Source organism: Lissotriton vulgaris, chromosome 4_1 (assembly GCF_964263255.1).
Source record: "Lissotriton vulgaris chromosome 4_1, aLisVul1.2, whole genome shotgun sequence".
NCBI classification, from domain to species: domain Eukaryota; kingdom Metazoa; phylum Chordata; class Amphibia; order Caudata; family Salamandridae; genus Lissotriton; species Lissotriton vulgaris.
The window spans coordinates 1,480,752,560-1,480,776,511 of NC_141691.1; positions in this window are offsets into that span (position 1 = coordinate 1,480,752,560).

Sequence of the window (23,952 nt, forward strand, 5' to 3'; positions counted from 1 at the left end):
TCACCCATTATAGTTATCTCAAGTAACTATAACTCGTGCCCCCTCCATGCATAATTAGCAGTGCATGGTGTGAGCGTGAGGTATAGCTACTTTAAGGCACACAGTGCACTGTTTATTAAAAAAATAATTGTCTTTGAAAAATGTGATAAAGTTCGATTAAAAAAAGCATGAACTCATCTTTGAGTTTTTTTTCTAAAATGTTTCAAGTTACAAAACACAGCTATAGATCTCAACCGCAATGTGGCCCTGTGCAGTCGAGCTGAAAAGCATAAAGATTCACCTATGAGTACTTAAAAACAATACAGTAAGTTCTCCTGGGGCCATGCATTTAATGACCCAAGAGACTTACTGCGTTTTTAAATGTTTGCTGGGGGTCTGCTGAACAGCCTTCCACAAGAGTTAAAAAAAAAGTTGTTTGGGGGTGCCCATGCCTCTTCTGGGGGCACCACTACATACATAATATATCATTTAAAAATGTTTTAGGGCATTATGGGACACTCCTTGGTAGAAGCAGTGAATAATAAAGAAGCAGCAATGTTTCCTTCTTTTTTAGTACCCCGGTCCCACTTGGGCACCCATGATTTATTTTTGCTTGAAGAGAATATATCATGTATGTTCCATGATTTACATTGCATTCTATTTTAATTATACTTATATAGTTTTTACTACCCCGACCATTGGCTTTACAGCTTCACAGAGAATTAGTATCCATGCATGGACTTTTGTTTACATACAGGAGCCAAACAAACGGCCTGATTATGATGGAGGTTGGACTTTCGTCAAACCGCGTTCCTATCGGGAATGGGACCGCCAGACTAGCCACCTGTGGTCCCGCTACCGGTATTGCGATGCGACCATCTTCAAGGTGGTAAAATGTGTATATTTTGTATTGCGACATGTGCTGAGGGCTACAGCTCATGCAGCAATACTAAAAAACACATTTTGCAGATCCCTGCACTATGTGGCAGGCACCATCTGGTGCCTGCCACATGGTGCAGGGATATGACAGGGTCCCCCCGGGCTCATCTCGGAGGGCCAGGGGCGAAGGGGGGCCTGCTACAGACCCCATGTCACTTCCCCCTACTATTTCATGGCGGGTTAACCAGCCAGCGGAAAGGGACATTGTAATCCCTACAGCAATGCTGAGCAGGCACTTCCACTGTTGTAGGGATTGCAGTCCCTCCGACAGATCCGTGGCGGTCAGTCTCCCTGCCTGCCTTCCGTCTGCCCACCATCATAATGCGGTGGACTGACAAGCAGGGTCTGATGGTGGTTCCACCGCCATCATAATCAGGTCCTTAAAAAGGTAAACAAGGTCCTGAAAAGCAAATGTGGGTCGGCGGTTTTCAATTGGCATATTTGTTGTAAAGCGACAGTCCTTCCTGTTCAAAGTACTTACATTGAGAAACTTAAGGCAAACTCTTGCACAGTGTATGGCTACGGATGGCATTGATGGTTGGTATAAGAGCAGTTAATTTCACAAATATTTAGCAGTTTAAATATTTCAATGCTAACCTGTAAACGATTGCTGCTGTTTACTCATGAATTGGACACACTGAACGGTCAGTGCTTGTGTCCCTAGCTATAAAAACAGCAAGCACTTTTTCAATTGCGATTTTATATAGCGCGAACATTGTGTCAGAGCGCTTCACAAAAGAACCACTTGCGTTACATAAGGACTTTGGATTACATGAGTTACATAAGAGATACAAATAGAAAAAAATTGCAAATGTACAAGGTGTAAAGTCACTCAAGAAAGAGATAAACACTGGAAAAAACTGCACATGTACAATTTGAAGGTCACTTAAGGAAGAGATACAAACCGATAAAACTCTAAAATCATATAGGAATGGTAGTAAGTACAAAAGTCTACTACATATACTAGTGGTTAGAGTTCTATATATACAAATAGTAAATTCACACAGGATTACATTTTAACAGCAATTAGGCTTGGACATTTATATAATTTACATATACATATATATTTAAGGCCGTGTAGCAAAAAGAGAAATCGATCAAGAGGAGTCGTGAGGGAAGAAGGAAAGGAACAAAGGTCAGAAAAAATGTCGGGTCCGGGTCGTGGGTATAGACGGAGACCATCTAAAAAAAAACGGGAAGCGCAAAAGTCACCAAAGTCACTTATGTAAAGCCCTTGATTATGTACCTAAACACAACGTGTTTGTTAATATTCAGTTATTCCCAGGATTAATACTTCACAATCTGTTATGCACAATTAACAATAATAAATTGTATTGGAGAACTGCGACTGTGACACAGGGTCTTTTTCCGGGGATAGGGAACAGAGGTGCTTAGGAGAGCAGGATATAAAATGGCATGCTACAACCATAGGTACAAGGTCGGGTGCCTTACTGCTGTGGTTAGCGCCAAACAGCCTGTTGGCACAGCAGGAATACATTCTTTTTGTTTGTGTACTCACCACCCTCACTCACGCCTTTCCAGCAGATCACCAATGTCATCTGGTTGCCTCAGGCCAGACACCCAGCTTGCTGACACGGACATGCAGAGCCAATTACCAAGTATGCATATAGCATCTCTTCACATGTCACTAGAGCCCGCACACTAATAGAAGAACCGTGCAGCAGCTACATGCTGCATAATAATACAAATATAAGAATAGACTGTTTCCTGCTATTCGATTGGTTCCGAGCACTTGAGACCCACAGGCCCCGGTCATGCAGGCTGTGTAGATAAAAGTAAAGTTTTGCGTGGCTGCCATGATGAAACATTGCATGATGACGGCCACTGTGCTGATCAAAAGCGCATTGCCACATTAAAAAGCAGGAAAGACCTTTACTCCAGTCAGCTGCTCAAGCCAAGCAAATCATGGGCCTCACAAAAAGGATGCAATGATGAAAGGTGAAGGGCAACAGCTGTGAAGCGGGTGCTGCACTGAGCCAAGGAAACACTTTTCCAATTTAAAAAAAAAGTTCCTCAACCAGGAAAAAGGGGAAACACACAAATCTTGGAGCAATACTTCAGGGAGGGAACACCTTGGAAAAAAGAAGGGAGCAGGAAGTCAAGGTAACCAAAAGCAAGATCGCCAACTATACCAATCCAAAGCGATAGGAGGAGACAAATCCCACAAAGTCCATACAACAGCTATTTTAGTAGGCTCGACCTAAAAAGCATGCTTTTTGGACCAAATTCTAACTTTCTTACAAATAAGGTAAAAAAACGTTCGTCGATTCTTGCAATATCGCTGTTCAATTTCCGTTTCTGGCGGGTGGAAACGGGCCATGTTCCTCCCTCCCCTTTATTTTAAAGTCGGCCCTGGGAGATGGGGTCCTCAAGGCCTCTAAGAGGCTTGGGAGGGGGGCCACCCACCCTCAGCAAATGTTTATTGAGTGCACCCTCAGGCCCTGGCTCACCTGGGGGTATTTTCTTAGTAGCGCAAGAGCCCCACAATGGGTTCTGTGGTATCAGTGTTCAATTTTCCGAAGAAAAAAGAATTGACAAAACATGTTTTGGTAGCCCACTTTTTTCTTTGCCCCCACTTGTTGGATCACCCTGAAACTTTCCAGGGAGGACTTGAGGTGTATGAGACTTTTTGTGGAAAGTTTTGTGAAGGTTTATCAGTTGGATTCAATGTTATCAGGAGAGCAAAAAAAGTTTTCCTGTGGAAATGCAGGCCTAACTCTAACCACTCAGTTATATGTATAACTACCCTGTATATATGAAAATGCTAGTTCTTCTGGAAATAAAGCCTTTTGTTTCAGCTGCTGTGAGTGGCATCCTTTGAAAGCTTTCTGGCATTTGTATAACAAAATAATTGACACAGCTGCCATGCCGTTAAAGGATGCACCGTCTCCAGGATTGTAAGGAGGGGCTGCGTGGTGATGGGAAATGCCACGGTCAGTGCAGCAACTGCAGAAAATATGAACCAGCATGTCACTTTGGGACCTACTAAAGGGAGAAAATATGCTCATCAATATAAACACCACATCAAGCTCACTGTGAGTAACAATGACTCCAACAGGGACTCAATGTCCCAGCATGCAGTACTATACGGACGCAATGGGCCTGACTTACTGGGAGTCATGCATGCAATTAAATACAAGGATTGGAGACGTCTGTGTGGTGTTTGAGCTGCCCATGAGGAAGAGGTTGGTCCTCGAAACACGTTGGCATGAAATGAAGAAGCTGGTTCTTCTGGAAATAAAGTTTTTGGTTTCAGCTGCTGTGAGTGGCGTCCTTTAAAAGCTTTCAGGCATTTGGATAAATATATATATATATATATATATATATATATATATATATATATATCGTGTGGCTATGTGGCTGTCCCTGCACATCACCTTCCCCATCTGATCGGTTTTGACAGTCCGATGGGACCGGAGAAACTCTTTTACAGCAACGGAGCACACCCAGGAAATCCGACCAACCCAACCTGCAGATCAAAATGACATTAGAGCCGGTATTTACTATCCAGAACCGCAACCCCACACCACCGGCCCAGCAGCATGAACATGATGCATGCTGGGAGTTGGAGTCTGCCCTCACTACAGCGGGACTCCGACAGGTGAGCTGAATGAGCTGGGGGAGGAGTCTTTTGTCGCCAGCCTAAATACAGAGCTTGCAGGACTGTGGGTCACATTTTTGCTCAGGAACTCGTGGGGAATGGCGCTGAAGAAGGCTCAAATCGCCGAAATGCATCCGCCTTAACATTTCTGTGTACCTGAGCAATAAAGAGAATCCTTTGGAACCCCCTCTAGCCTCCGCTGCAATTCTTTCGAGAAGAGTGGGTCTTTGGATATATATATATATATATAAATATATATATTACCTACTGGCGATAGCCAGTAGGTATATATAGTTAGGATTTTTTCTCTATGGAACTTTTGAAAATTCTATGCCTAATAACTTTGGCGTTTGTGGACGGAATTGGCTGAAATTTTCAGGAAAATGGCACATTTTGTTTCTGAGCAGCTCCTGGAAATTTGGGGGGGTTCGTCAAGGGGGGGCCGAGAAAAAAGGGGGGTCCCAAAATGCGTTTTTCCCATGTTAATTTCCATAGGGCGGTTGGCCTCACTTTTAGCCCGAACGGCAGAATGGATTTCCACGAAACTTGGCAAAATTGTAGGGACTCTTAGCCCGATGTGCCTTTGCTAGGTCTCAATATATGTGCTTCAGTGGATTTTGAGAAATTAACGTTTAAAACAAGATATATATCTGTAACAGCGCTCCGGGCTGCGCTCCGGTTCGCGTACTTTTCGCGTATCGGAACTTTGCGAAGCGAAGCTGATTGGCTCTCCGGTGTCTGTCAACATTCTAAACAGTCCGGAGCGGCCGCCATCTTGTCTCTTGGTAGGATCGAGAGACAAGAGGAGGCCAAAACAAAGGGGGAAATGAAGGAAAGGGGGCAAGGTAGACCCCTTCTGACCCCCTAGGATTGATGAGGGGGATATTATAGAGCCACGCGGGGCCCCCCCAAAAAAAAAAAAAATTCGATTTTTTCGCCGTAGAGACGCGTCTTGGTACGCGAACCGGGCAGCTAACCGGGAAGCTAACCGGCAGTGTAACGGGAGTCTGAGGAGTAGCTGATAGGCTGTCAACATTGTAAACAGTCCGGAGCGGCCGCCATCTTGTCTCTCGGTAGGATCGAGAGACAAGAGGAGACCAAAAAAAAAAGGGGGAAATGAAGGAAAGAGGGCAAGGTAGACCCCTTCTGACCCCATAGGATTGATGAGGGGGATATTATAAAGCCACGCGGGGCCAAAAACAAAAAAAAGAAAAAAATCCGATTTTTTCGCCGTAGAGACGCGTCTTGGTACGCGAACCGGGCAGCTAACCGGGCAGCTAACCGGGAAGCTAACCGGCAGTGTAACGGGAGTCTGAGGAGTAGCTGATTGGCTGTCAACATTGTAAACAGTCCGGAGCGGCCGCCATCTTGTCTCTCGGTAGGATCGAGAGACAAGAGGAGACCAAAACAAAGGGGGAAATGAAGGAAAGAGGGCAAGGTAGACCCCTTCTGACCCCATAGGATTGATGAGGGGGATATTATAAAGCCACGCGGGGCCAAAAACAAAAAAAAGAAAAAAATCCGATTTTTTCGCCGTAGAGACGCGTCTTGGTACGCGAACCGGGCAGCTAACCGGGCAGCTAACCGGGAAGCTAACCGGCAGTGTAACGGGAGTCTGAGGAGTAGCTGATTGGCTGTCAACATTGTAAACAGTCCGGAGCGGCCGCCATCTTGTCTCTCGGTAGGATCGAGAGACAAGAGGTGGAAAAAAAAAAGGTGTAAATGAATGAAAGGGGTAAGGCAGACCCCTCCTGAACCCCTAGGATTGATGAGGGGGCTATTAAAGTTCCCTGCGGGGCATAAGAAAAAAAAAATTGCGATTTTTCGCGGTAAAGGTGCTTCCTGGCAGCTAACCGGCAGCGTAACGGGAGTCCGACATATTGTGTTTTTTGAACGTTTGTGATATGTGCACGTGTGGATTTTGTCTAATTAAGGTTAAAAAAATATATATATCTTTAAGCGTGTTCTGGCGCGCTTGCGTTTTGGGTTTGGTTTGCGCTGCAGAGACGATACGTCACGGTTATGCGATGCATCATGAGGCGTCTCACGGGCTACGTGATACGTCACTTAATAAAGAATATATTTTACAGCTATAGATATTAGCTTTTAAAAAACCAATGAAATTCACAGAAAAAACCATAGGTTATAGACCATATATAGTTAGGAATTTGCATTTACAAAACCTTGAAAATTCACTGAAAAAACCATAGGTTATAGACCATATATAGTTAGGGATTAGCATTTAAAAAACCTTATTTTATTTGCACAAAACCATTGAAATTCCATATATAGTTAGTTGCACTAACTATATATCGCGGACCCGCAATCCACTGCTAATGATGTCACATATTACATCATTCATGACATGGTCAGTGACATCACTGATGACATCACTGATGACATCTCAAATGACATCACTGATGACATCACTGATGACATTTCAAATGACATCACTGATGACATCACTGACATCTCATTTGACATTACTGATTACATCACTGATGATATCATTTATGTGATAATACATCTTCAGACTCTAATATAACCTTAGATACACTCAGTGTAAACAGGCACTCACAGACTGTCACACATCCATGGAGTTACTCACACACCTAGTCAGTCATGCAAAGAATCAATCACATCTCCATTTCCTCAACTATATAGTTATACACACCTTACTTATTCAAACATATAGTAACACATATTTACTCTCTTATACAATCCTTGATACAAGTTCACAATGATTCATACAGCCACTCACACATTCACTGGCTCTTATGTTCAGTTATTTATATATGTCAACTCTCACATGGAGTGTGTTTTACATATGTACTTACTTTGACATGTAGCACTGAGATATCCATTCACTCGCCAATATACTCATGCACACAGTCAACTGTCCATACAGCTGTTTCTACATGCACTTTTGAACCCATACACCTAGGGAATCAACTGCTCACACATCTATGCACAGAGTTATACACCTCCCAGCCACCCACACACATACTCAGTCTCCCATACAAATACTTGGGCAACCATTCAATAACCCATATAGTTACTGATATAGCTACTGATTTAAACATGCAGCAGTTTACAGAACAACATAAATAATGATTGCCAAATTAAGACACTTTAATCACTAACCCATACACTCAGTGAGACACATTTAATCATTCTCTCATACAGTCAGTCATGCACCTACTAAATCCTTCATCCAGACACTTATACATCCACTCATTCTTCAATATGTAAGACATATTTTAACTTTACAGAAACATACAGTCACTGGGTGTTGTCATCTGTGATGTCATCAGTGATGTCATCAGTGATGTCATTTGAGATGTCATCAGTGATGTCATCAGTGATGTCACTGACCATGTCATGAATGATGTAATATGTGACATCATTAGCAGTGGATTGTGGGTCCGCGATATATAGTTAGTGCAACTAACTATATATGGAATTTCAATGGTTTTGTGCAAATAAAATAAGGTTTTTTAAATGCTAATCCCTAACTATATATGGTCTATAACCTATGGTTTTTTCAGTGAATTTTCAAGGTTTTGTAAATGCAAATTCCTAACTATATATGGTCTATAACCTATGGTTTTTTCTGTGAATATATATATATATATATATATATATATATATATATATATATATATATATATATATATATATATATTCACAGAAAAAACCATAGGTTATAGACCATATATAGTTAGGGATTAGCATTTACAAAACCTTATTTTACTTGCACAAAACCATTGAAATTCGCATATATAGTTAGTTGCACTAACTATATATCGCGCACCCGCAATCCACTGCTGATGATGTCACATATTACATCATTCATGACATGGTCAGTGACATCACTGATGACATCACTGATGACATCTCAAATGACATCACTGATGACATCACTGATGACAACATCCAGTGAGTGTATGTTTCTGTAAAGTTAAAATATGTCTTACATATTGAAGAATGAGTGGATGTATAAGTGTCTGGATGAAGGATTTAGTAGGTGCCTGACTGACTGTATGAGTGAGTGATTAAATGTGTCTCACTGAGTGCATGGGTTAGTGACTAAACTGTCTTAATTTGTGCATCATTATGTCTGTTGTTCTGTAAACTGCTGCATGTGTTGATCAGTAGCTATATGAGTAACTATATGGGTTTTTGATTGATTGCCCAAGTATTTGTATGGGAGACTGAGTGTGTGTGTGGGTGGCTGGGAGGTGTATGACTCTGTGCATAGAGGTGTGGGCCGTTGATTCACTAGATGTATGGGTTCAAAAGTGCATGTGGAAACAGCTGCATGGGCAGTTGACTGTGTGTATGAGTGTATTGGTGAGTGAATTGATATCTCAGTGCTACATGTCAAAGTGAGTACATATGTAAAACACAGTACATGTGAGAGTTGATATATATAAATAACTGTGCATAAGAGCCAGTGAATGTGTGAGTGGCTGTATGGATCATTGTGAACTTGTATCAGGGATTGTATAAGAGAGTAAATATGTGTTAGTATATGTTTGAATAAGTAAGGTGTGTATAACTGTATAGTTGAGGAAATTGAGGTGTGATTGATTCTTTGCATGACTGACTAGGTGTGTGAGTAACTCCATGGATGAGTGACAGTCTGTGAGTGTCTGTTTACACTGAGTGTATCTAAGGTTATATTAGAGTCTGAAGAGGTTCATCGTATTATCACATGAATAATGTCATCAGTGATGTGATCAGTGATGTCATTTGAGTTGTCAACAGTGATGTCATCAGTGATGTCATTTGAGATGTCATCAGTGATGTCATCAGTGATGTCACTGACCATGTCATGAATGATGTAATATGTGACATCATCAGCAGTGGATTGCGGGTGCGCGATATATAGTTAGTGCAACTAACTATATATGCGAATTTCAATGGTTTTGTGCAAGTAAAATAAGGTTTTGTAAATGCTAATCCCTAACTATATATGGTCTATAACCTATGGTTTTTTCAGTGAATTTTCAAGGTTTTGTAAATGCTAATTCCTAACTATATATGGTCTATAACCTATGGTTTTTTCAGTGAATTTCAATGTTTTTTTAATAGCAAATATCAAAAGATGTAAAATGTATTCTTTTTTTTTTCTTCACTAAAGTACGCTCCCCGGTTAGCTTACCGGTGCGCGTACCGAGCGCTCCCCCAGCGAAATTAAAAAAAAAAAAAATCTTAATTTTTGCATGTATCAGCATCCTAATCCTCCCTCCGAAAACCTAGAGGGTCACAAAGTGTCTACCGTGCCCCCTTCTACCCATTCCGTACATTGTTTGTCCTCCATCTTATGTCTTAATTCTACCAATACACAAAATGGAGGACTCCCGTAATGCTGCCGGTTCGCGTACCGGGGAGCGCACCAGTAAGCGCGCGATAAAAAAAGGTGGGAAAGTAATTTACAGAAAAACCACTACAGACACTTTCATCAAATATAGAATAGCCCCTACTACATAGCAGTCCCTACCATTTCCCCAAATGCGATGGAATTTCATTGTGAAAATTATGCTGTAAGCCTGATTAAATATCCTGAGGTAAATTACCTAACCAAAACACTTATGAAGTGTTAGAATTGACAACCAATCAAAATGCTACTTTCAATATCTTCTATTATTTCATGACATTTGATTATGTACCTGAATATATATAAAGAAAGAGAGAGAAACACAGCCATTTTGACTACTACTTCTTGAAATACATATCAAGTACATTTCAACTGATAACTTGAAGTTCTATTTGAAAGGTAAGATGTTATTTTAAAAACTGAAGTATGTTCTGTACTGTAAGCTAATTAGGAAAACATTTTCTGATAGTTAAATACTATCCCTCTGTAATACTTATAGAATAAAATAGACTTCTCTGTTTTAGTTATGGATGGAGTTAGACTTGTCTTATATAATTAAGAATTGACTTAGAGTTTATTTCATACACTTTTTCATATTTCTACTTCCAGTTTGATACCATACACTGCCCAACGAAAAAATCACTGTTTAAAAAACCAAACTACCTGTCTGTACTTAAACCCAACAGTGCCCTATCTGTACTGATATATTTTTTTAAAATTCATTTTACAGCATAGAAATGGAAGGAGAGCAGAAAAATAACGTGGAAATTGCAGAATGCAACCAAGACAAAGAAAATGATTCAGAATTCTTTGATCAATCAATGGACATAGAACTTCTGCAATGTGTTGAAGCTGTGGATTTGTTAATTGAAAATGAGTCAAAATCTGACCAAGAATTATTAGAAGTTCTTTTTAATTTTGAAAATAAATCAGAATAATAAATTTATATATAATAATTCAAAAAATTTTTGAGACATTATTCATTTTTATATGTATTTTTTAAACTAGTAGCAAATTGATTTTAATGTAAAATCAGACTTTAAATATACTGTGCAACTTTAAGTTTGCTCATAGTTACTTCCTTTCTTCCACTATATCATCTCCAATGTGTATTTAACATCTCTTTATCATCTCCTGCCTCCATGGTGTTTCTGCTTTCCTGACAGACTACGCTATGAATTCCATATACCTCAATAACTTCTGAAACAACCTGCAAGATATCTACAAAGGAAACAATGTTTTTTTATTTTTAGACTCTGCATTGGTACCTACATGTTGGTACTTAAATAAAATAAATTTAAAAAAAACAAAAATAACAATCAATAAACATACAATATTTGAACATTCTTTCATCCTATTTTCCCAATATTACGCTTCCTGGACCGCTTCCCGGTGCGCGTACCGAGCGCTCCCCCGCAAAAAAAACGATATAAAAATTATTATTTTTTAACCCCGCGAGGCCCTTTTAAAGCCCCCTCATCAAACCTAGAGGGTCAGGGAGGATGTACTCTGCCCACTTATGCTCATTTCCCACTTTGTTTTGGCCACCTCTTGTGTCTCGATCCTACCAAGACACAAGATGGCAGCCGCTCCGGACTGTTTAGAATGTTTACAGACACCCGAGAGCCAATCAGCTTCGCTTCACGAAGTTCCGTTACGCGTCAGGTACGCGAACCGGAGCGCTAACCGGAGCGCTGTCAGAGATATATCTGTTTTTTAAAACGTTAATTTCTCAAAATCCACTGGAGCACATATATTGAGACATAGCAAAGGCACGTCGGGCAAACCATATCTACAATTTTGCCAAGTTTCGTGTAAATCCATTCAGCCGTTCGAGCTAAAAGTGAGTCCAACCGCCCTATTGAAAACTCAATGTTAAAAACGCGTTTTGGGACTCCCCTTTTTTCTCGGCTCCCCCTTGACGAAACCCCCCCAAATTTTTAGGGGCTGCTCAGAAGCTAAATGTGCCATTCTCCTGAAAATTTCAGCCAATTCCGTCCCCAAACGCCAAAGTTATTTGACATAGAATTATCAAAAATCCCATAGGAAAAAAATATATATATATATATATATATATATATATATATATATATATATATATATATATATATATATATATATATATATATATATATATATATATATATATATATATATATATATATATATATATATATATATATATATATATATATATATATATATATATATTTATATTTATATATATATATATATATATGTAGAAAATGTTCCTGCTCTCGTCAATGGGTGACAGGAACACCAGGTTATATATGTAATATATATATAATATATATCCGTTCTGCAAAACATCAAAGTTATGATGAAAACAGGACACCCAGAGCTGCAGTTTTCACAGGAGTTTATTCAGCAGATGACAAAAGTTCCACGACGCGTTTCGCCACTACGGCTTGGTCACGCTCATCTCGTGGCGTTGGTTGCCATTATTTAAACACAACACCCTAGTGCATAGATTACCATCACGTTAGCATATGGCATCCATCTTATAACATGTTAATATGCTTGCAATCATATATCTAATGGTCCACTAATCCACATTTTGCCTCTAATATTCTTAAATTGGGTCAGAAAACATATGAATATAAAATTCAAATAATTGTCTGCAATAATGTCATAATAAAATTTCATAAGAAAAATATTCTTAATATGCTGCTGAATATCCGACATAGCCGTCTTTACACAGTCTTAGAAATCGCAAAGCTGTTAGAATCATTAAGTTACTAAACAGAGCTAGAATATCGCTAACTCAGCGTTTTACGTAAAGTGACCCGTGATTGGTATCTAGGTTTTGACGTCACTGTTTGTTTACATTAATCATGCAACAACTGTGTTATCGCGGCATAAACAACACTTGTGCAGAATTCATATAATGGTTAGACCCAAAGCACGTTACGTAACAATATTCCACAGAGGCATGATTATGAAAGAGAACATTATTTGATTCAGCATTGCATTCCAGTTCAATAATCGATTGTTGTCATGTTGCTATAGAAACATACCACGTGTAACAACTGCGGTAGTGCCCTGTTCATGGCCATTCTTATATCAATAGTATGAGTCATTTATCTTTAGACAGTAGTGCCCCAGTGGGCAAATGGACTCAGTCTATGCAGATAGTCCATATCCGTAAAGATCAGTATTAAGAGTTTCGCCCCAGTGGGCAATTGAACAAAGAGTCTCAGTTAGTTTGTGAGTCCAGAAAAATTATATCATGTTCAAATGGACTTCTATAGCTCAACCCAGCAGTAAACTCGTATCAAAACAGAGTCTGGATGCAAAGCATTGTATTCAGATTCCATGTTGTGCCGCCACCATATGATGTGTGCAATTCTGAAAATAAAATGGATTACATTAAAATCAAGAAAACCGCGGATATCAGTACATAACTATTTCTAATCATATAAATGGATTGCCAATTCCTCAGTAACATTTAAACCTTTCGGAATCAAACATTCAAAATCCACAATATACTTGGACTCCAGTTTTCTGAGGGACAGTTCTACATTGCCTCCTCTTACTCCAAGATCAACACTGTCTATTACAACCAACTGCACCAATTGATCATTTTGCATATGCATATCTGAAAAATGCCTGGCAACTGGATACTGCTTGTTTTTATTGTGTATGGCCCGTAGGTGTTCTAGTACCCTTTTCTTTGCAGTGTGCTTGGTACTGCCTACATACCATTTGTTGCACGGACAGATTAAAATGTATATGCTGTATGGGGTGTTGCGTGTCAATCGTTTGCGGATTGTGAACACTCTTCTGCTGTTGGGGACAGTCAATGTTTTACAGTCTTTGCTGAACTTACAAGCTTTACATTTCCGACAGCATTTAAAGCCCACGTCATCTCTCTTGTTAAAGTTCATCTTAGAGGTCACATAGTTGTGGCTAAGTTCATCTCTTAGTGATTTGCCTTTCCGGAATGTAATTTGCGGATTGTCATTAAGATACTTCTTTAGATGTGTATCAGCGTGTAGAACATGCCAATGTTTTTTGAAAATCTTCCGGACATCTTGTGCTTGTTCTGAAAAAGTAGTGATAAACCTTACTTTATCAGTTTCTTCCGTCTTACTGCGAGGATTCAGTAATTCCTCTCTGTTTTTTAAGGTTACTCGTTCTTTGGCAGTGTTTATTACTTTCTGGCTATACCCTCTACTGCGGAATCTGTCACACATGGTTCTTTCCTCATCCTGGTAGGCATCCTCATTACTACAATTACGTTTTGCCCGTAGTAATTCTCCGTAAAGGTATACTACCTATCAAATTTCGAGGATGGCAGCTGTTAGCATTTAAGATGCTGTTCCCAGCTGTTTTTTTCCGGAATAGTTTGGTATTGAGTTGGTTGTTCGCAACTTCCACATATACATCCAGAAATTCCACTGTGTTCTTACTGATGTGTCCTGTGAGTTTAAGATTAATTTGATTGAGATTGAGTTTGTCGATGAAAGATTGTATTGATATTTCTTAGACCGTATGTTATGTCTCTCCCTTCGTATATTAAGGATACCACTCATTTCCTTACAGTCATAAGTGGCATCCATTGGGAGGAAGAGTATGTGTTGGGACCGCTCGTGCCAGCATTACTCCTAACCAGCGGTGGTGGGAACAATATATATATATATATATATATATATATATATATATATATATATATATGAAGAAAATGTTCCTGCTCTCGTTAATAGGTGACGGGAACACCAGGTGCAGACCTCTAGACCTCGTACCAGCAGCGAAAAAGTTACAACAGAAGCAGATCCAAAGCCTCAATAGGTGGCAGAGTAGATATTTTATTTGTGTTCAAGGACAAATGCCCATCCGACAACGCGTTTCACTCCTCTAGGGAGCTTGGGCCCGATTCACAGAATGAACTTAAGACTCAATCCTAAACTTACTACTATTTTGGTATTCACAGAATGCACTTACTACTTTTGGCATTCACAGAATGAACTTACTACTTTTGGAATTCACAGAAGTTAGGATTTTGTCTTAAGTTTGTCTTAAGACAGACTTAAGACAGACTTAAGACAAAATCCTAACTTCTGTGAATACCAAAAGTAGTAAGTTCATTCTGTGAATGCCAAAAGTAGTAAGCGCATTCTGTGAATACCAAAATAGTAGTAAGTTTAGGATTGAGTCTTAAGTTCATTCTGTGAATCGGGCCCCTTGATCACATACCACGCTCAGGGAAATGGAACATATATATGGTTCTGGCTGTGCTCTTTCTGTAGCCGATGGACCCTAGGGAAGTGGCATATGTGCCAGCAGAGCGTACCGGCTGTCAAATTCTAAATCCAAAGTTCAAATATACACGCTCTCAGGGTCAAGTACGAAGAATCCCTGTATATATATCATTTACCTCCCATAATCACTTCTACAATCTCCCAAGGGAACAGGCGCAGACACCGATAAGTTTAAATGCTGTTTATTTTAATCATTTAATCCTGCTCGTCTGCCATGATGCGTTTCGGTCACAACCGTCACCTTGTTCACATATCGAGCCACGCTTTGAATGACCTTTAACTGCAGTCACATGGTTTTCCTTAACAGGGAAAAGACTATGGGGCAGATTTATGTTAACTGGCGCATCCCCAGGGATGCGCCAGTTAACATGCGCCACAGTGCGCCACAGCTCTGCCAGCCATGGTGCGCTGCATTTATAATGCGGCGCACTATGGTGCAAAAACGGCACAGATGCGTGACGCATCTGTGCCGGAAATGTGGCGCATTGCTGGAGTTGCGTCGCAAGCGCGACGCAGCTCCAGCAAGGCTCGGGGTGCCCCATTTTAACAATGCTGTGTCAAGACCTACGCCTGCTTCAAGCAGGCGCAGGCTTTTGACGCAGCATTGGCTTAAAAGTGACTGAGTGAAACCTCATAGATTTCGCTCAGCCACTTTTGCGAGGCGCACCTGCCCCGGAACGCCCACCCTGCGCCGGAACGCCCACAAGCAGCGCAGGGCTTTACAACGTGACGCATCTGCCTAGATGCGTCACGTTGTAAATCGTTCGTAGGGATGCGCCACGTTTACGCCGCCTTGCGTGACGCAACAGCGGCGTAAACGTGGCGCAAGGGGCTCATAAATCTGCCCCTATGCATTTTGGGTGCCTCGTCACTGGCAAATTATTTAATTTTTTCCTCTATTTTTCTTGTTTGTTCCTTTTGTGATTCATCATTTCATTTAATCATTTCATGTAAACATTCCTCGCATAGTTAACATTATTGAACATTAATTGTAATGTGCTGCTTAACATTTTTTGAAAATAATGGGTTGTGCTGTGCACACCTTTATTTTGATGAAATAGTTTTTTTTAATTGAAGTTCTCAATATTTATTTGGGCGTGCTGGGCGGGAAGAAGGATGCCACCCTCCAATGTAAGATAAAGACTAATACCTCAAGTGTCAAGGATCACCTGACCCTACCAGCACTGCTAAAGCAAACCTCAGTTTGCAACAATTTATCAATTGATAAATTGTTGCAAACGGAGGATGGCTTTAGCAGTGCGGGCAGGGTCAGGTGATCCTTGACACTTGAGGTATTAGTCTTTAGCTTAACATTTTTTAAGATCTTTAACCATTATCATTTTAAAGCTTTTGTTAGCTTTCACATTGTACATTATTCATATGTTCTTAAGACAATCACACTAATTGGCTATGTTTGAAATTATGTGTATGCACGTTGTATCGAACAATCAATTGGAATAAAACAATAATAGAATGTGGATGTAATTTTTTTTAATTTTTGTAATGAAAGTCAAATACACCCTTCACCCCTTCTACTCTCATTATTCAAGTTCCTGCTTAAATGTAAAATCATTGATGTATCATAAACTTCATTACAGGTTTGACCTTTACGATTTCCTAATGGAAAGGAATGTTCATTGCCATAGTGATCAGAGTTGAATTCATTGAGGATGTGATATATGGAGGCCGCTTCACTTGTGAAGCTTTGGGTTGTTTTGGTGGGATAGACAGAGGGAATGCAAAGTAAAGTAGAGAAACATAAACCCAGAAGCAGTGCCGGGGAAGTGTATATAAATAGAATTTGTTCAGAGAGAACTTGGCACACTAGAAACTGATGTTTGAAAAGTAACGAGACGACTTGTGGTATCTACTTGGTTCTAATCTACCTTTTAAATTGTTCATGGGGCCCCTCGATTCCTAGGATTCCATGTCACAACATCCTGATATAAATACCTTCTTCAACCCTGTTTCTCCAACTTTACATCAGATGTTCTTTCCTGTTCCTATACGTTGTGTTGCATAATTCATTTTCATATGTTCATTCGCCACCTGCAATTTTGTTGTGCACCTTCGAGATTACCCCTACCTTCTGCATTGCCGCTGTCCTAGACTTAGTTTAAGACTTATTTATTTGGGTTGTGTTAATATGTGATCAGGCCTTTTGGTAGGTTGTATCTTGTATTACTTTTATGCAGTCCTATTGAGAATTATTAACTCTTTCTCATTTGAGGTTTGTGCCTAGTATGGAAATTTATAGGGGGAAGCTTATTCCTCTTGTCTCATAAAAATGAATATCGTTCCTCCACCATGTTTAAACCATTTGGGAATTTTGTATTCAAATTGACAATATATTTGTTCTCCAAGTTGTCTGAGTTTTCTTTCTCGATTGCCTCCTGTTATGGAGTTTAGGACTGCATCTATCACATAATAGGATAGGAATTCTGCGTCATTGTCGTTTACATCATGTATATGTCTGGTGCTTGGTAAGACCAATCTTTTTTCACTGCTCGCATATGTTGAAGTATCCTACAATGTACCTGTAGTACTGTGCTCATCACATATGACAGGACATATTGCAGGATAGCACATACACTGCAAATTCAGTTATACAATTATAAACTCCCTTGGTTGCTATAGGTTTTGTGCTGAATGGTGTGGTATATTCTCTGTTTATATATAAAGTCACATTTCTAGATACAGTTGTATACATTGAGAATCCAAAACTAGAAACCAAGGTACACAGAACACCGACAGCAGTTAACTCAGTCTTACATGCCGCGAGTGCACACCCAAAGCATCTCATCCAGAGTATTCCCTATGGGGAGATGATCCGTTTGAAAAGAATTTGTAGCACTGAGACAGAATTACAGGCTGCCCAAGAGATCAGTCGCTCACGATTTCTGGCAAGGGGCTACTCAAAAAAATGCATAGATGCCGCCATACTCAAAAGCCAAAAGATAGACAGAATTACCCTATTAAAATCTGATGAATTGCAATCAAATTTAGATACAAACAAACAGTGTACATCAGGAGAAACATTCAGAATGATAATACGGTATAGCAAACAAAATAAAACCATCACATAAATTATTCAAAGAAACTGGCCAGTCGTACGTAATGACCCTGTGATTGGCCATCTTCTACCACACAAACTGTCTATCACACATAGAAGAGCCCCTAACATGAAAGATCAGTTAGTACAGAACAACCCAACTGATAACCAAAAAGGTAGTTGGTTAAGTCAGAGAAAAGGATTTTACAAATGCAGATCCTGCAAGGCTTGCCACCATGGCATAAACAAGACAATGTACTTGGCGGCATTTAGCAATACAGAGCAAAGGATAACTAAGACCTTAACATGTAGGACAGAATATGTTTTATATGTCCTAGAATGTCGCTGTGAGCTTAGGTACATGAGAAGTACCAAGCTACAGGGACATAAAAAGATATTGCAACATATTAAAGCGATCAAAACCCATGATCCTGTGTACCCAGTGGCTCACCACTTTGAGGAAGTCCACCATGCAGACCCAAAAGATTTAACCACATCGCTGCTGTGGTTATTTTCCCCTGTGCTGGATAGTGGAATTCTCCTATATTCATGACGAGCTCAGCTCGTCATCAGCACAGCTCAACTGTGCCTCATGACGAGCTGAGCTCGTCATGAGCATGGAAGGGGTTAAAGTATTATCTTGTAGACAGTGTGCCAGCAACCAAAGGGGGCGGAGATCGGGAAAAGGTACCCCGAAAACTTGAAACAAGATACATACTAGAACTTGATTGTAAACATCCGGGAGGGTTAAACACCACTGAAGATTTGTATACATGTCTCTGAAAAGATCTAACCTGTAAATAAGAATTACTTGCAAACAAGCCTCTTATATTATTGAAAGAAACGCTGCTAACCAGCCAAATGGATATCTAAGCTAATCGAACAATAATGAATTTAAGAAAATCCTTTTTTTATCACTATTAAGACATATACATTTGGAAATGTATTTGCACTAGCACTTTGGTTTCATGTTGCACTTTATTTAATGTTCTGGTCATATGTTTACATAGGATATAATGGACAATTCGTTTATAATCTGGATAATCACTAGATATGTCCAGGAGATATGAGTACTGTATAACATGCGAGATTTGCACAGGAAAGATGAATGTTTTTATGCAATATCAAGAATGGTTTTAACAATTTTTTAACCTAAAATTCCTTTTGCATAATTTATAGTAGAAATTCTCTCATTTTGAACAAAGGAGTTAGACAATGTGAAGGTTAAAAACAAGGTATTTAAACCTGCACTTAAAAATGATCTATTCAGATCTGATCAACTACTATATCGAGTACTGGAAAAAACGCATATTTTGCACAAATACTGTATTTAAACTATAACAGTATGGCATACACATGAGGACTCAGATGACGAAGGAACATTGAAACAAACAAACAATAAATGCATGTCAATTTGTAATGCTCTACGAGATGTTAAAGCCAAAGATATGACCAACACCATATGTAACTATTTGCACTTGCACTGTCACTTTAACCACTATTAAAAAGAAGAAGGGGAGGGGAAAAATAGTATAAATGAGATCAGCTGACTATGTAGTGCGTCATGTGATCAAGGCTTCACGGAGCCGAAAATCGTAATGGCCGACTTGCTAATGGATTAAATAAAAAAACATTACAATATTATTTAATTACATTATATTATATATATATATACACACACGCACACACCAAAAAAAACGCAGCTTACAAGAAAGTTATAGTTAAGCTGATATTTCACTTGTACAAAACCTGTGAAATTCGGCTGTTGTAGTAGGCTGAACTGAATATAACTCGGCCCCCACTATGCACGGCTGATGACGTCACATATTACATCACTTATGACATGGTCAGTGACATCACTGATGACATCCCAAATTACATCACTGATGACATCATTCAGTGACTGTGAGTGTTTCTAAAAAGTTTAAGAATGTTATATATCTACATATGTATGCCAAGCTATAATAAAGAATGAGTGGGTGTATGAGTGTCTGTATGGATGATTCAGTGGGTGCGTGAGTGATTGTATAAGTGAGTGATTTTATATGTCTCAGTGAATGTATAGGTGAGTGACTAATCTGTGTGAAAGTCTGTTTCAGTCTTTCGGTTGGTGTGTAAGTGGCTGCATGTGTTGGTGAGTAGCTACATGAATATATGTATGGGTTAATGATTGGTTGTCTGTGTACCTGTATGGGTTGGTGGGGGTGTGTGACTCCCTGCATGGATGTGTGAGTGGGTGATTCACTGGGTGTATGGGTTCAAGAGTGCATCTGTGAGGGGCTGTATGGGTGAGTGAATGAGCATATGGCTGTGTTGGTAAGTAAATGGATGTCTCAGTGACATATGTGTGAGTAACTACATATGTCAAAGGCAGTATATGTTAGTGTTGGAGTATATAAGTTACTATATGTGAGAGTGAGGGATTGTGAGAGTGGCTGTATGGATGAGTGTGTGCTTGTGTCAGTGATTGTATAAGAGAGTAAGTATGTGTTAGTATCTGTATGAAAAAGTGAGGTGGTCTGTGTACAACTTTATAATGAGTAAACAGCAGTGTTATTGATTCTTTGGGTGACTGACTAGGTTTGTGAGTAACTCTGTGGGTGAGTGGCATTGTGTGAGTGTCTGTATGGGTATATGGGTGCATACATCAGCGGCTGTATTGATGAGTGACTGCTTGTATTAGTGACTGTATGGGTGAGTAGATGTGTGTGTGTGTAGACCTATAAATCAGTGAGTGGGTATATACTCACTGGTATTAGTGTGTCTTTGGTTTAAAAAATGGTAGACTGTATTTAGAGTGAGTGTATGAAAGGTTATATTAGGGTGTGAGGAGGTGCATCAGATATTAAGTGGATGATGCCATCAGTGATATCATTTGAGATGTCATGAGTGATATCATCAGTGATGTCACTGATCATGTCATGAGTGATGTAATATGTGACGTCATCAGCAGCGCCTGGCTTTTGCGGCGGGCGCAAGGAGTTCTGGCGATGAAACACGACTGGGACGTTGGACGATAAGACTGAGAAACTGTTACTGTAGCTGTTTTCTACACAGCTGACGCGGTCGAGTTAGGAGGGACCAGTTAGGACCCTCGACTACTCGTCCATTGCCTTTCTGAATGTCAGGCTTTGACATTCACTTGACACCTTTATGGACGTTGGCACAGAGGACGAGTTGCTTAAGACTCAAACGGCTGGTTTGCAAGGAGTCTCACCAGCAGGGAATTAATCGCTGCATTATTGTACCTGTCGTGCCCCTTTTACAGGAAGGGGGTGCTACCCGAATAGATTTCCGCTAGCTGCTCAACATTTACACAAGTGAGAACATAAAAGCAGCTGTTACTCCTTCTGGAAGACAGCAAAAATACATGGCTACCTGATGAAGGCTCAGCCAAAACGCGCGTAGATTACATAATATTTAGCCATGAATTTTCATTGTGTTTCAAAAAAATTGTTTATGTCAATTGCCTGTGTGAATTGTTCTTGTGTCCCGTTATAGGATATCCATGTGAGAATCCGAATGTATCAGAGTATAATTGGCTATATATTGACTAAATGAATTGTGATGCCAATGAGAGACGGATGTAGACACATGTTACCATCAGTTGTCTAATGACCATACAGATGTATATATATGGTTTCATTGTTTTATATTTCTGAAAAAAAGTTTTTGCAACAATAAACAAATATTTCTTAAATAAATTATGAATTCCTATTGAATTAATACCCTTGGGATTTGTTCATATTTGTGTAAAGATATTTGGTCTACGTGTAATAAGGTTTCCTAGAGAGTTATTCACACACGTAATATGTGACATCATCAGAAGTGCATTGCGCAGGCGCAAGTTATAGTTAGCTCAGCTAACTATAAGAGCTGAATTTCTCTCATTTTGTTCGAGTGGAATGCCAGCCTACTTATAACGTCCTTGAAACCTGTGTTTTTTTCAGTGAATATCTACGTTTTTGAAATCCTAATTTCTAACTATGCCGACATAGGTAGAACATGTACAGAAAGAGGAACAAATGCACAGAATGAAGCAAGAGAAATGCAGGAAGAGGCAACAGCTGTCCAGAAAGAGGAAGAAAGGTGCATAAATGAGCAAGAGAAGTGTAGAAACAAGCAAGAGAGGTGCAGAAAGAGGCCTACTTTGACTTACCACAGACTCATACAAAGTAGCCTAATCACTAATCCTTCTCCCAAGATGTCTTAAACGTCACTTTTCTCTTGAAGGTTCACTGTTCATCGAATGCTCAGAATATCAGGCCTACGAAATGTAAAATAGCAATACTAACCATATCACTGTTGTAAGTCTGACTAAGTTTGTGAAGGTTTGCATGCATGTGTCTCAGCTTTTAACTAGTGGCATGTTACATAACAATAAACATATAAATACTTGAATATCTGTGTTTCAAACAACATACTCTGTAAATCTGTTACAAAAAAAGTATATGTATTTGTTTATCCTCATAATACAGGGCAAATGGGTATTCAATAGCATATTTGAGGGGCTCTTTAACACCTATATACATAAGAAATGTCTGCCTGTGTAACCAAATGAAAGAGCAGATCTGAGAACATTTAACCACCTATAGGAGAAGCTACCCACTTTTTTAATTAACATCTTCAGATGCATAATACATGTGAAAATACATAGACAAGTAGACATATACCTCAGTCACAAGATCATGCAGAACTTTAAACTTGACAGCTTGCACTTCCCATTTAAGTACAGAAAGAGGTGAGAGAACTACAGAAAGAAGCAAGAGAAGTGCAGAAAAAAACAAGAGAGGTGCAGAAAGTGTAACAAATGTGCAGAAAGAGGCAAGAGAAGTGCAGAATGAAGCAAGAGAGGTGCGGAGAGAAGCAAGAGAAGTGCGGAAAGAAGTAACAGAGGCACAGAAATAGGTAACAGAAGTGCATAAAGAGGCAAGAGCGGTGCAGAAAGAGACAACAGAGGAGCAGAAAGAGGCAAGAGGGGTGCAGAAAGAGACAAGAGAGGAGCAGAAAGAGGCAAGAGGGGTGCAGAAAGAGGCAAGAGGGTTGGAGATAGATACAAGGGTGCAAAAAAAGGAAGAGCGGTGCAGAAAGAAACAAGAGAAGTACAGATGACGCATCAGAGGTACAGAAAGAGACAAGAAGGGTGTAGTAGGAGGACAGAGAAGTACAGAAGAAGCAACATAGGTGCGGAAAGAGGAAAGACAAGTGCAGGCAGAGGCAAGGGAGGTAAAAAAAGAAGCAACAAATGTACAGAAAGAAGCAACAAATGTGTAGAAAAGGGCAAGAGAAGTGCAGAGGCAAGATAGGTGCTAAAAGAGGCACAAGAGGTGCAAAAAGAGGGAAGACAGTGCAGAAAGAAGAGACAGAGGAGCAGAAAGAGGCAAGAGAAGTACAGAAAGAAGCAGGAGAGGTATAGAAAGAGGCAGGAGAGGTACAGAAAGAGGGAAAAGGGGTATAGAAAGCGGCAAGAAGGGTGCAGAAATAAGCAAGAAAGGTGCAGAAAGAATCAAGAGAAGTGCAGAAAGAATCAACAGAGGTGCAGAAAGAGGCAAGAGGAGTGCATAAAGAGGCAAAAGAGCTACAGAAACAGGCAAGAGAGGTGCAGAAAGAGGTATATAGAAAGAGGCAAGAGGGTGCAGAAAGAAGCAAGAGAGGTAGAGAAAGAATCAAGTGAAGTACAGAAAGAATCCACTGA